Genomic DNA, 14,442 nt, shown 5'->3' with positions numbered 1-14,442 from the left:
TGCTCCGCGGGAGGCCTTCTTCTCCCTCTCCCACTCCCCCTGCTTGTGTTCCCTCTCTCACTGTCTCTCTGTCAAATAAATAAATAAAATCTTTTAAAAAAAGAATAATTTATTAACTAAATTACATACTTTAAGATATTGTTAGTTTTTACCCAATGTTCTTTTTTTCTATTCCAGCACCCCATCTAGGATACCACATTACATTTATCTGATGTTTTTCTCATGATTAGTGTAAGGTTATGGATTTTTAGGAGGATGACCATGGAAGTAAAAGGACATTCCTGTCATATTACATCAAGGATGCACACTATCAATATGACATCACTGATGACAGTAATCTTGATCACCTAGCTGGGGTAGTATTTGTCAAGTTTCTCCACTATAAAGTTATTGTTTTCCCTGTTCCATGATTTACTTTTGGGGAGAAATTTTCCATGCTAAGCACACACTTAAGGAATGTGGGATTATGCTTTATTTCCTTGAAAATAAAGTATGTGCATAAATTATTTGAAATTTTCCTGTACCGATATGTCTATTTTCTTCATTCATTTCATCATTTATTTATATCAGTATGTACCTATGGATAATTTATATTTTGAGTTATAACCCAATACTGCTATATTTTGTTCAAATTGTTCCAGCTTTGGCCATTGGGAGTCCTTCCAGTTAGGTCTTATGTTCCCTCAACATACCTTCGTCATTGTTTGGATTTACTTTTGAGGATTTCCTTGCTTTCCAGCGTTATGGTATTCTGCAGGCTCATCTTCTGTATTCCATGCCCTAATTCTAAGACCTGCTATTTCTCAAAGTATACGTGGTTCCTTTTTTAAAAAAAAATGGTATTAGAAACCAAGAACTTGCTGTTAGGTGTGTTCATTGCCGCAAGGGTTTCATTGCTTCTAAGCCCACTCAGCTGATGAAGCAAAATATTTATGCATATACAACCTGTGCATATACACACATGTACACATCAACAAATCCCAAATGATGGACATCCTACAAAATACCTGATGGATACTCTTTAACATTTTCAAGATTGCCAAAAACAATCTTGGGAGAAACTGTCCCAGCTACATGGATTAAGGTAGCTGTCTCCCCTTGCTGGTTTGTAACCTCCCACTGCAATCCAAAGAAACCTGGCTTCCCCCCTACAAAATCCACTTACTTAGTTGTTCAATTTTAATATACACATAGAGTGCTTTAAATTTGTTAACTTGTACACCCATGGGAAACAGCTTTAGCAACTCGACTACAGTGTTAATTACACCCCCTTTTCTTTTAGGTTTACAATCTCCACTCATTCCCCAACTTACATAAGTGAGCACTTTCTTCCGTGACTTCTCAGAGAAATTGGTTCATATATTTGTAATACACTTAGATTCTTTCTCCCCCCATAGTTTTCATTAGATTTCTGTGATTCTTTGGCATTCTAAATGATTTAATTTGTATTTTAACTTTTTAAAGCGTCCCTAGTCTTTATTATTGTCTTCCTTCTTATTTTGGGTTTACTCTTCTTTTTCTAGTTTGCTAAGGTGAAAGTTTAGGTTATTATTGATCATAGACCTTTCTTATATTCTAATTCAGGCATTTCATGCTGTAACTTTCCCTCTAAACATTGTTTTCACTGCATCAAATTTTGATTAGTATTTTCACACTTGTTTGAAAATATTTTTTAAAGTTTTCTTTTTTTTAAGATTTTATTTATTTGAGAGAGAGAATGCACACAAAAGCAGGGGGGAGGGGCGGAGGAAGAAGCAGACTCCCCACTGAGCAGGGAACCTAATGTGGGACCCCATCCCAGGACCCTGGGATCATGACCTGAGCAGAAGGCAGATGCTTAACCAACTGAGCCACCCAGGCACCCCTAAAGTTCTCTTGATAACACTTGGACCTGTGTTATTTAGGAGTATGTGGTTTAATCTTCAAATATTTTGGGATTGTTCAGGCATCTTTGTTAATTTTTAGTTTAATTCCATTGTGACTCAAAAATTTGTATGATTTCCATTATTTTAAATTTGTTCAGGTGTGTTCTCTGGTTCAGAATGCGAACTTGGTGAATGCTTCATATGGACTTGAGAAGAAAGTATACGCTGTTCTTGTTAGATAGAGTATAAATGTCAAATAGATCTTGTTGATTTCTAGTGCTATTGAGGTCACATATATCCTTACTGATTTTCTTCCTGTTTGATCTAGCAAATACTAATTTTCCATCTGTTTTTGTGGATATGATTTGTTTCTCTTCTCAGTTCTTGCTTCCTGTGTTTTGATACTCTGCTGTTAGGTGCACACACATTTAGGATTGTTATGCCTTCTTAGAGAACTGACCCCTTAATTATTTTATCATCTCCCTCTTTATTCCTGATAATCCTCCTTGTTCTGAAGTCTGATTTATCTAAAATTGATATAGTTACTCCAGCTTTTATATTCCAGCTTTCTTTTGAGTGGTATTAGCATGATATATCTTAATCCTTTTACTTTTAACCTCCTTAGGTTTCTTTGTATTTAAAGAGGATTTCTTGTAGACAGCGTACAGTTAGGTCATGTGTTTTTTTTTTTTTTAATCCAGTCTGACAATCTGTCTTTTAATTGGCATATTTATACTATTTATATTTAGAGAGATTATAGATGCAGTTGGATTAATATCTACCATGTTTGCAACTGTTTTCTATTCATTGAATTTGGTCTCCCTCCTCCAATTTTTCCTTCTCTGGCTGTAATTAAACATTCCATCTACTCTGTTAGCATGTATCATATTTTTTTTAAAGATTGAGGAGGGAGAGAAGGAGAACACATGAGTGGGGGAGGGGCAGAGGAAAGAGTCCCAAGCAGAATCCCCACTGAGCAAGAGCCCTATGCAAAGCTCAATTTCATGAACCATGAGATCATGACCCAGACTGCAACCAACAGAGGGTCACATAACCCATTGAACCACCCAGGTGCCCCTAGTTTTAAAAAACTTAGTGGTTGCCCCAGAATTTATAACATATATTTTAAGCTAATCTAAATCCACATTCAAATAATACTATAGCATTTCACATGTACTATCAGTATCTTATAACAGAGTATTCCCAAATCCTCTCTCCTGCCCCTTGTAATACTGTTTTCATTCCCACTATCTATATACTGTTATCACCTAATACATTGTTACTATTACCATTTTAAATGGTAAATTTTTAGACTAAGAAGATTTTTTCATAAAAGGTTTTGTTTTACCTTCATTTATTTTTCCTCTAATATTCTTTATGTAGATCCCAGTTCCTGTCTATATCTTTTTCTTCTGCCTGAAGAACTTTAAACATTTCTTATTGAGTAGGTCTACTGGAGATGAATTCCCTCAGGTTTTGGTTTTGTTTTTGTTTTCTGAAAGTCTTTTTATCTCTTTCACTTTTGATGGACAATTTTGCTTTCACCTTTGAAGGATGATATATTGTTTTAGGTTGTTAAGGGTTTTATTCAACATTTTAAATTTCTTTCAACACTTTACCCCATTCTTTTTCTACTTGCATAGTTTCTGACAAAAAGTTCACTGTAATTTTTATGTTGTTCTATAAGCAAAGTTATGTTTCTTCTCTGACTTCCTTCAATAATATTTTCTGTCTGAGTTTCTGTAGTTGGATTATGGCATGGCTAAGTGTGTTTGGAATTTTATTTGGTTTTGGTTTTGGTAATTAACCTAGTTGGTGTTGAGTTTCTTGGATATCCAGTTTTTTACCATGTTTTTAAAGCTCTCAATGATTATTACATCAACTATTTCTTTTTCTCCATTCTTTCTTCTCCCTTCAGTATTCCATATTACACGTTAAACATTTTAATATTGTTGCCCAGCTTGTGGATGTTCCTTTTTGTTTCCTTCTTCTCTCATTGTATTTCAGTTTTGGAAGTTTCTATTGACCTATCTTCTTGATCACTATTCTTTCTTCAGCCATGTCAAGTCTACTGATATGTCCATCAAAGGTATTCTTTAATTTTTTTTTAATTTCTAGCACTTTCTTTTGGGTTCTTTGAATTGTCATCTTTGTGCTTACATTGCCCATCTGTTCTTGCATGTTGTCTACTTTATCCATTAAAGCCTTTAACTTATTAATCATAAATTCCCAGTCTGATCATTCCAACCTCTATGTCATTCCTGACTCTGGTTTTGATGATTGCTTTGTCACTTCAAAGTGTGTATCTTTTTCTTGCCTTTTGGCATGCTTTGTAATTTTTTAATTCAAACATGTCGTATGGGGTAATAATTACTGAGGTAAATAGTCCTTTAGTTTGAAGCTATATATTAATCTGCCTAGAAATTGGCCTAAATTTAATATTTGATGTATCTACAAGTTTCACTTCAATTTTTGCAGTGTCCTTGTTTTTGTCTCCTCTCTTGACTTTGGCCTTCACTGTTCTTCTTCTCAACAAAAGGATATGTCTTGCAGTACTTTCGACTATAATCTGTTATGCTGGAGACTTTTTGGCATCGTGGCAAAGTATGGAAGATGGAAAACATTCCACAGTATTCCAATTAATGGTTGGTGTCCTAGTGGGCCTGTGTCTTGGGATGTAAACTTCACAAGTGTCTCTGCAGTGGTATTTTTTTCCTGCCTGAACAGCACTTCTTTCCTGGGTTCAGTGTTAGCTAGCTAGCTATCTCTATATGTATATATTTTTTTGCCTGACCTCTGCTGATATGTTCTGCTTTTTCTTTTTTTCTATGGTGAGACAAGAAGGCTGGAGGCACAGGAGTAGGAAAAATTCTTTTACCCCAGCTGGGGAAAAGGTTGTAGAACAGTACTCTGGCAAAGTCTTGCTTTATGAGCTTTGTTATGGAGAAGATTCTGATATATTTCATAATGTTTACTCTTCCCTGTTCCCTTCCAGAGCCACAGAGGCTCTTTTTCTGTTGCTGTTTATGAGAAGTTGGCAGATTCCTTAACGAGAATCCCAGAAAAATGTGTTATCCCCAGGATTTTCTCACTCTTATATTAGGGCATACTCCACCTCTATCACTTTGTCACAATTGCCATTTAAGTGTTCCTGTTTATGGTCAAGTGTAACTATTTATGGTTCTAGTGGCTTCTGTTCCATATAAACTAATTTCAATTGCTATAACTTTCTGGATGTACCAGTGTCTCTAGGTTTCAGGGTAGTGGCTTGACCTGTGACCTCAATTCTCTGATGGGTTTAAGAAAACTCAGGGATTTTCAGTTTGTCTACCTTTTTCTTACTGTAAAGATGAAAGTATTGACCTTCAAGATCTTTACATGTCAGAGCTGAAACTGTTCCTGTATCTTCCTTACATGTCCACGTAATTTTCTTAGCACTTCCTTACTTCTTGGCACTAGTAGGCTCATTTTGCATTTACTCTGACACTGTCAAAGTCACCATTTAGAAGGAACCATTCTTCAAGAAGCACTGGTTCCTTTTAATGGAGAATAGTGTCTAGAAATCAAGATCTGAATACTAAGTTTGTTCATTGCTTCAAGTGTCTTTGCTTCTAGAATTTCATAGCTGATAGAACTCAGAAATGTGTGTGTGTGAATGTGTCTATGTTATGTAAATATATACCTGTATGTTTATCTACATTTCTATCTCTGTATTTACATACATACTTATACATATATACAGTATACACAAACACACACACACACACACTACAGGGGTCCTTCTAGGCTTTTCCCCCACATGTTTTTAACTCCTTTCTTTAATAGTGAGAAACCTGGTTCCCATTATCCTCAATATATGTATTTCATAAAGCTCAGAATAAACAGAAAGTACTTTCAAAACTGATTACCATACCACTGTGAAAAAGCAAAATATCTATGGCAGTATTTTTCACTTAAGGTAAAATTTACATACAGTAAAATGCACAAAACTTAGGTGTATAATTTAATGTTTTGACAAATATTTGCACCCACATAATCCACACCCCTGTCATTCCCATTACCCCAGAAGTTTCCCTATACCCCTTCCCAATCAATTCTGCATCTGCGCCAGAAAATGTCACAACCTGATTTTTTTTTTTACAAGTTAAATTAGTCTTGTCTCTTCCAGAATGGTACATAAAGGAAATCATTCAGTTTTTAGTCTTTTACTTTTGGCATCTTTTATTCCACAGATCATCTGTAACTCATTTAAGTTATTAAATGGGATTGCTATGATAAAGTGAAGACTCTGACAATCTTTCTCCCAAAAGTGTTGTACCATTTTACATTCCAACCAGTAATGTCTGAGTATTCCAGTTGTAACATATGCTACCAATATTTGGTGTTATCAGTCATTTTTGCCAACCATTCTAGTGGATGTGTACTAACATCCCACTGCACTTTTAATTTGCACTTTTCCTGATAATGATGTTGAACATCTTTTCAGGCGTTTATTGGCCATGTGTCTGTTCAAGATTTTTGCCCATTTTTAAAATTGGGCTGTTCATCTTTTCATTTCTGTACTTTGTAGGAGTTATGTATTCTTTCTACAAGTACTTTGTTCAATATGTTTTGTAAATATTTTCCTCCACTATGTGGCTTATTAATTTCCTCAATAGTGACTTTTGATAAACAATTTTAACTTAATACAGTCTAAATTGCAATATTTTCCTTTTATGATTAGTGCTTTCTGTATTATTTTGAAGAAATCTTTGACTACCTCCAGGTTAAGATATTCTCCTATACTTTCTTCTAGAAATTTAAGCTTTCTTTAGCTCCAAGTTCAATCTAAATATTTATGCATGGTGTGAGGAAGGGATCAATTATTTTTGTATACGTTTGGTCAGTTGTTCAAGAACCATTTGTTGAACCAATTTTTCATTTATCATTAAATTCCTTCAGTACCTTGGTAAAGAAACCAACTATGGGCCTATTTATGAACACTTTTCTGTTTCTTTGAATAATTTATTGATTCTTACACCAATAGCACCCTGTCTTAATTACTATAGCTTTATAGTACACATTGGGATCAGGTAATTTAAGTCCTCCAACTTTGGTCCTGCTTTTCAAAATTGCTTTCATTGCTTTAGTTCCTTTGCCTTGCCATATAAATTTTAGAATCTACTTGTAAATTTCTTTTTTTAAGCCTGATAAGGTTATTGTTAGGATTTTATTAAACAGATAGCTGCGCGATACCTGGGTACCTCACTTGGTTAAGTGTCTGCCTTCAGCTCTGGTCATGATCTCAGGTTCCTGGGGTCAAGCGCCACATCATGCTCCCTGGTCAGTGGGGAGCCTGCTTCTCCCTCTCCCTCTGCTGTTCCCCATGCTTATGCTCTCTCTTTCTCAAATAAATAAAATCTTTAAAAAATACAAATAAAACAGTTGAGCTGCATAAAATTGACATCTTAACTGTACTGATTCTTCCAACATATCAACATGATATATAACTCCACTTATTTAGGTCTTCTTTAATTTCTCTTAACAATGGTTTCTAATCTTCAGTGTAGAAATCTTGCACATTTTATTTATCCCTAAGTAGTCCATAATTGGAATGCTAACATAAATGGCATTTCAATTTCTAATAGTTAACTGTAGGTATATAGATAATTGAGCTGTATTGAAATTGTTTCCTGAAAAACTGTTAAATTCACTTAATGAGTTTGAGTACTTGTTTTGCAGATTCCTTAGTCTTTTCTACATAGACAATAATGCCACCTATGACTTGAGGCTTTACTTCATTTCCAATCCTTATAACTTCTTTCTTGCATTTTTCCACTAGCTAAGTATTCCAGTGCACTGTTGTAAAAAACAGAGTAAATATCCTTCTATTGTTCCTAATCTTAGGAGAAAATCATTCAATACTTTACCATTAAGTATGATGTTGGCTGAAGGTTTCACACAGATGTCTTTTATCAGACTGAAGGCATTCCCTTCTACACATAGTTTTTTTTTTTTTAATATCAAAAAAAGGTTATTAAATTTTGTTATGTACTTTCTCTGCATAATAAGAAATAATAAGTTTTGTTAATATGGCAAATGGCTGGTATCATTCATTTATGTATGTTTCTGAATTCTATTTGCTTCTGTTTTCCTAAGGACTATTTTCCATCTATGTTCATGAGGGATATTGGTTTATAATGTTTTCTCTTGTAACATCTTTGTCAGTTTAGGAACGAACATCATCTTGACCATACAAAATCAATTAGGAAGTATTCCCTCTTTCCCTATTTTCTGAGTTTAATATTATTCCTTCCTTAAATATTTGATAAATGCCACCAATAAAACACATGAGACTACAGTTTGCTTTGTAAGAAGAATTTTGGTAATGAATTTAATTACTTTATAGATATGAGGTCATTCATGTTTTCAACTTTTTCCATTAGTGTTGGTAAGTTGCATTCTCTCAAAGAATTTATATTTTTCTCCAAATTTGTAAGTTTTCAGTCATTATTTCCTCAAATATTATTTCTGCCTCCATTCTCTCTCTCTCTACTTCTCTCTCCTCAACTTCTAGGACTCCAACTCCACACATATTAGAATATTTCCTGTTGCCTCATAGGAACAATTGAGATTCTGTTCATTATTTTTAATGGTTTTTCTTCTGAGTTCCTCAGATTGGACAATTTCTTTTGATCTAAAGTTCACTAACACTTCTACTATTTCTAATATGCTCATAAGGCTTCCACTGAAGTTGACTTCAGTTACTGAAACTTTCAGTTTGAGAATTTCCATTTGGTTCTTGCTTATAATTTTCATTTATTGGCAGAGATCTCCCATCTGTTCATTAATTTCAATTTCTTTTAAGGTCTTAAACATATTTTAATAGTTTCATTGAAGTCTTTGCTAATTTTACCATTTATGTCATATTAAATTGATTTCAATATGAACTACTTTACTTCATTGCTAGGAGTTACATTTTGCAGTTTCTTCATATGTCTAATAATTTTTTTTTAGCGTTCTGGGCCTAGTGGATATTACATTGTAGAGTCTCTGGATTCTGTTACCTTCCTCTGAGGAGTATTTGCTTTTGTTCTAGCAAGTATTTAACTTGACTGGATTCAAATTCAAAACATGCATCCAGTGTGGTAGGCTGACATCTCTACTTAATTACTTCAGCCTTCAATCTATTCTTTCTCACAGGCTCCTTACAACCCTCTCACCCCACCTACTCATGTGCTGTTCAAGGTTAGGAAAGAATTAAAGTTATTTGCAGATTTGGAGCTTTACCTTATGTGGCTTTTTTCTGGGATTTACTTTTTTTTTTTTTTTTACCTGCCTTGGCAGTTCTGACTTCATCTTCTGACTGCTCAAGCCATTAACACTGTGGTTTGTTACTTAGGTTCTAGTTTTTCCAAGCCTCATAGCTAGAGAGATCTCTCAAACCAAAAACTGTATAAACTCACTTTTCACCCAATACAGTATCCTATTTTCAGGAGTTGACTCTCCTCCAGTTTTAGCCTTCAAATATTTGTTGTTAATTTTCCCCCAGAGTTTATAATTATTATCTGTAAAGAGGGCTTGTCCAATACAAGCTACTTTGCTACCAGCAGTGGATTTCCTTCAGTATGTTTTGAAACAGATTATGTATCTTGAATTCAGTAGGCACCAAGTAAGCTAGAGTATACTCTAAAAGCCGAGCTTTATTAGTAGTACAATAATATTAGTATGCATGCATATGTGCTATTTTTAAATATTTATTTTCGGATACACAGTGTAGTGCATTGGCTAAAAATAAAAACTGTCAAGATAATCACCCTAGGTTAAAATCTAGGCCCTACCAGCACATTAAATGTACTCACTCTATGACTTTGAGCTATTAAAAATTTCTAAATTTTAGTTTTTTCATTTATAAAATGGAGATAATAAACTACCTACCTATGTGTAGGATACTCTGCACTCAGGGCTGATATTCCATAAATACTCACTGGTAAGGTCTCACTAATTATTTACAACCAGTGCCCATTCTAATTTGTCAGTATCTGTGCAGTAACAGTTGTTAAATATTTTTAAATTTATACTTTCCACATCCACTGCCAAATCCCTTCTTTTTTGCCAGCATCCATTTCTTACATCTAGAAGAAGTAAGCAGAAGTTGACTGTGGATTGCTGGAGAAACTTTGCTTCCTGATGAAAGCAACAAACATGACAGGTCCTAGCCCTTCCATCTTAATCCTGTGTTAAATACAGGCATAATATTCAGAGCTACTGTAGCTATTTTAAGTCCATGAGGGAAGAAGCAAGAGAATTTCAGTGATGTTAGTCCTGAAACGCATGTGATGTCAAATCAATGCCAACAGCATTTTCTCTAGACTTGTTAAATATTCTCCTATTTAGGTTACTATTCACTAGATATTCAACTACTTGCACTAAAGACATTCAACTACCTGATACACTTCATGGGGTTATTTTGAATATTATTATGATAGCATATGTAAAATGCTTAGCTAAGAGTGTAGCAATATAGTGAGCAATCAGTAGGCTATATTTTTATTTGCTTACTTATGATCTAACTTTCTTCTAAAATTATTACAGTTTATGTAAATGTACATATTCCAACAGGAAAAAATAGAGTTAAGGGGAAAAAGTTACAAAGTATAATAGAGTTGCTAAAGTTAAAACACAATACACATTTTTAAAGAATTAATTCTTAATTGTTACATTCAGTTCCCAAATTTGATTCAAGTTTCCTAGCAGATGAAGGAGGGGAGGAAAAAGTCCTTCAGTATTCAGAACCAAGAAGTTTTTCTTCAAGGTCAAGTAATAGCACAATGTAAGAGAGGAATTAGAACTTGGAGATTAAATTTCCAAGATGTAACCTGAGCTTTTGAATTATTACCCACTGATTCAGATTAATGGGCTTTAATAGAATACCCAGACTTTACTTAACACCTTTTATCCCATACGGAATAGAAAAGGAAAGAATTCACTGTGATAAAAAGGAGTTTTCTCACAAGAAAAAAAACGTATCTGCTCCAAACTGATAACAAAAACAAACAAACAAACAAAAAAGCATTATTTCCTTAAACATTTATATTGGCATCCTGAGGTTGGTGGCGGGGCGGGGGGTGGGGGGGTGCCGCGGGAAAAGTCTGGGCAATTCTGAAAGACTCCATCTCACCCAATGACTTGAATTGTTATACAGATTTATCAATTCTAGATTTATCACTTACTCTGCAGTAAACAAGAAAATTCCAGTCATGTAAGAAATCAAGAAATACTCACATATAACAAATATGCAAATATTGAGGTGATCTTGGGTAAGGGGATGGAGGGAGCTCTCAAGAGAAGCAATAACATTTTCTCTGTCGGTCTATTTATTGTGAAGGCTATAATATCTGTCAAGGAGTTGTTAGTTAGTCTGGAAACAAAGTCTGCTTTAGGAAAATGGGAGCCTCTTTTCTGGAAAGGTGTTCAGACTTTTCAAAAGCAAGGGAGTATCTGGTTTTCTGACACTTTCCAAAAGAAAATCTCAGCATGTCTTTTAGAAATTTTGGAGTATTCCTTGTACTCAGAAAGTGTGCAAGGCAGAAAGACCGGGTAGTTTGTGATTACTCATTAATTCAAGGTAAATATTCACAAGGAAACATTGGCCATCACGTATTTTAGTGGAAGGAGAGCAAAGAGAAGAATGTCAAAACCAAAGCAATGGGGAAGGGAATAAGTCTTACCTCTGGTCCTGAAGTTTTCTTCTCTAGATGAGTGGGTAGTAAAGGCTCCAAATCGAGTTTGTAAAATAACTGCATGCCCTCTGCACAGAGGCTAGAGTAGATTCCTGCAGCCCTGCTTCCCAGATACCTTAAAAAAGGTACCATCCTAATAATAAGCGAAGATATAGCTGAGCTTCAAATTGTGGGTTCAATTAAGTTTTCAGAATTGTGGGTTTTTTTTAATCACCAGATGTAGGGGTCATTCTAGTGCAGAGAGCTATATCTGAATAAATAAATGAAACAGATACCTATTTATTCTGTTTTCAGGTTGCTTTGGTGCTTAATGATAAATCCTGTGGTAAGAATAAAAATCCTTACAAGTTTTAACACATAATTTGGAAACCATCTCTCCTCACTTATCCTAATTCATGAGATCAGGATTCTGAGGGCAGAGACCATTTGGTTTTCCTGAAGCCATGCTGTGAGAACAAGAAATGGCCCTGTTTAGTTGTCATGACCTCCTGCAGGGGAGATGGGCAAACTTGAACTCTGGTGTCAGCTGCTTCATATGCGTTTTGCTCAGTATTATGAATGGATGCACTAACTAAAAAGCATCCTAATCTGCTAATTATTTGTAAACCACTCTTCTCAATTTAGGTTTTGAAGCAATTCTGCAGTCACTGAAATTCTGTAGTTCACCCTGTAGTTACATATTTTTTTTCACCTTCAAAGAATACAAGGAGTGTTTCAACCTACATTTTAAATATGAAGAAGCAAATGTGTGAAGTGAGGAAATAAAAATACACTGAGGGGTTTTTTTTTTTTTGGAACCTATATACTTTCAAAGCATGCATATCTTAACAAGAAGTAAGCAAGCTCCATGAGAATACAGCCCATGCTTATCTTATTCATCAATACAGCCCCAATACTTTTATCAGTGCCTGACATGTAGAAGGCACTCAACAAACATTCCTCTAATGAATATATACTTCTTTTAAGAAATGCATTATTATGCATCTAAACTGTTTTCTCTTTCATGTTAACCATGACCTTTAAAAAAAAATTAATCTGTCTGCTGCAACAGCCAAGAATGAGCTCAAAATCCCTCCCAGCTTCTAACTACTCATCAAAGACATGAGTATTACCTGTCAGATGACTATCAGGCCCAAGCTGGAATCACTGCTGTCCTCTTCGTCAACTTACAATATGTGTGCCTCATACCTCCCTCTGAATTTGAGGAAGGTAAATATTGTTTTTTAAGTAAATGTGGAATTAAAGTGAAAGAGATAAAGAAAAATCCCATCAAAGAATTTTATAAATTCTTTTATAAAATATCACCTGCTTTACTTAAATATTCCAATATGAACTTTGAAGACAGATTTTCCGAGAATAATAGAGATGACTTGATTTGTTTTTATTATTGATGCATTAAAGGGTACTGGTAATCTTTGAAAGTAAAAGAAATTTCCACATTTTTAGAGGATATTTAAAGTGTACCTACATGCATGAATAAATGTATAACTTGCTGATACTGAAGCTTTGGGCTGTGATCAAGTATGTTAGGCACCTCTCAAGCTCTAAAGAATAAGTGGAAAATGATCCCAGCCCCAGTGAACTCAGATCATCAGTCCCTGCTGATTTTGCCTGGCTAACTCAGACTTCACCTTTACAACTTCTGTTTTACCTTCCGAAAGACATGCCCCTCCCTATGGAGACATGTGAGGGCATCCCTTTAAAATCCCACTTCGGTTAAGCTTTGTGGGGCTAGAGCTCTCTCGGTGTGCCCTCCCTCCCCCCTCCACCCAGCACAGGCAGCGGCACTCAAACAGTTAACCACCTTCTAAGTATCCCGGTAATGCATTCCTGCCACATCACTCCTCAGCTCTCCAGAATCCGATTTCTGAAAATGTCTCTACACGGAGACATTCACTCCCCTGCTCAACAGAAAGGGCTGCCAGTCAGGACCAAGGAAAGTAAAAAATGAGCTTACAAATGTGGGGCAGGACATGCGTGGGTTTGGTTTTATTTTTCTTTGACTCCGAGAACTCAAGCTTCGGCCTGACAGTCTGAGACTCAGGCGACCACCTTTAACATGCATACGAAGGATGATAATTTGTTCCCTGAATACTACTGGCTGGCAAAGGCCCTAAACAAATTATTAGAAAGTGTGTAGGGTGGGGGAGGATTTAGTCTCAATTATTAACCCGTGAAAAGTTCTATACATGCAACTATAAGCAAATGTACTTTTTTGTATGTCCAGTTGCCTCCAAGTGCTGGCATTTGATGTGTTAAAGTCAAATGACTATGGCAATTAAGGTTCTAAGTAAAAAAACTCTTAAGGTATTTGACTGAAGGGATATGCAAGCTCTTTGTGCTGAGTAGGAAGAGCAAGGGAGGCTAAAAAAGAAGAGAATGGGTCTTAGAGAATGCATTAAGCCAAAATAGCACACTTGTCCTGACCATCCTAGGTACTGTGTCTCAATAATTAGGAAGAGCAATACCCTTCTGTGGGTTGGAAAAGCCAGTAAGAAGGAGACTTAAGTTAAGCTAGCATACATCAAAAATAATTGACAATGGTTAGGCTTCATTGTGGAGAAGCCTGCATTGGCACTGCAGCCACCAGCCCACCACCCACCTAAGAATTATTATTTGAAAAGGATGTCAGAGGATTATAGAAGATCCTTGTGTCTGCTCCAATTAGGATCAACAGTTTTGCGGCTTGCTCACCGAACTTTCAGTATGTAATGATGAAAACATACTGACCCCTGCTGGAACTGTATAGAAATGCAACCTATTCCCCTCTCCCAGCTGACCTAACAGGCAGGCATCCTTTTTGCTTGTGCCCTGCCTCAGGGGTTGTGTTTATTTTAGAGACGGCTCTGTATCAC

The sequence above is a fragment of the Eumetopias jubatus genome, unplaced genomic scaffold, assembly GCF_037043125.1.
Source record: "Eumetopias jubatus isolate StellerSeaLion01/CBP00866 unplaced genomic scaffold, mEumJub1_p1.0 scaffold_2, whole genome shotgun sequence".
NCBI classification, from domain to species: Eukaryota; Metazoa; Chordata; class Mammalia; order Carnivora; family Otariidae; genus Eumetopias; species Eumetopias jubatus.
This window is presented reverse-complemented; position numbering follows the sequence as displayed.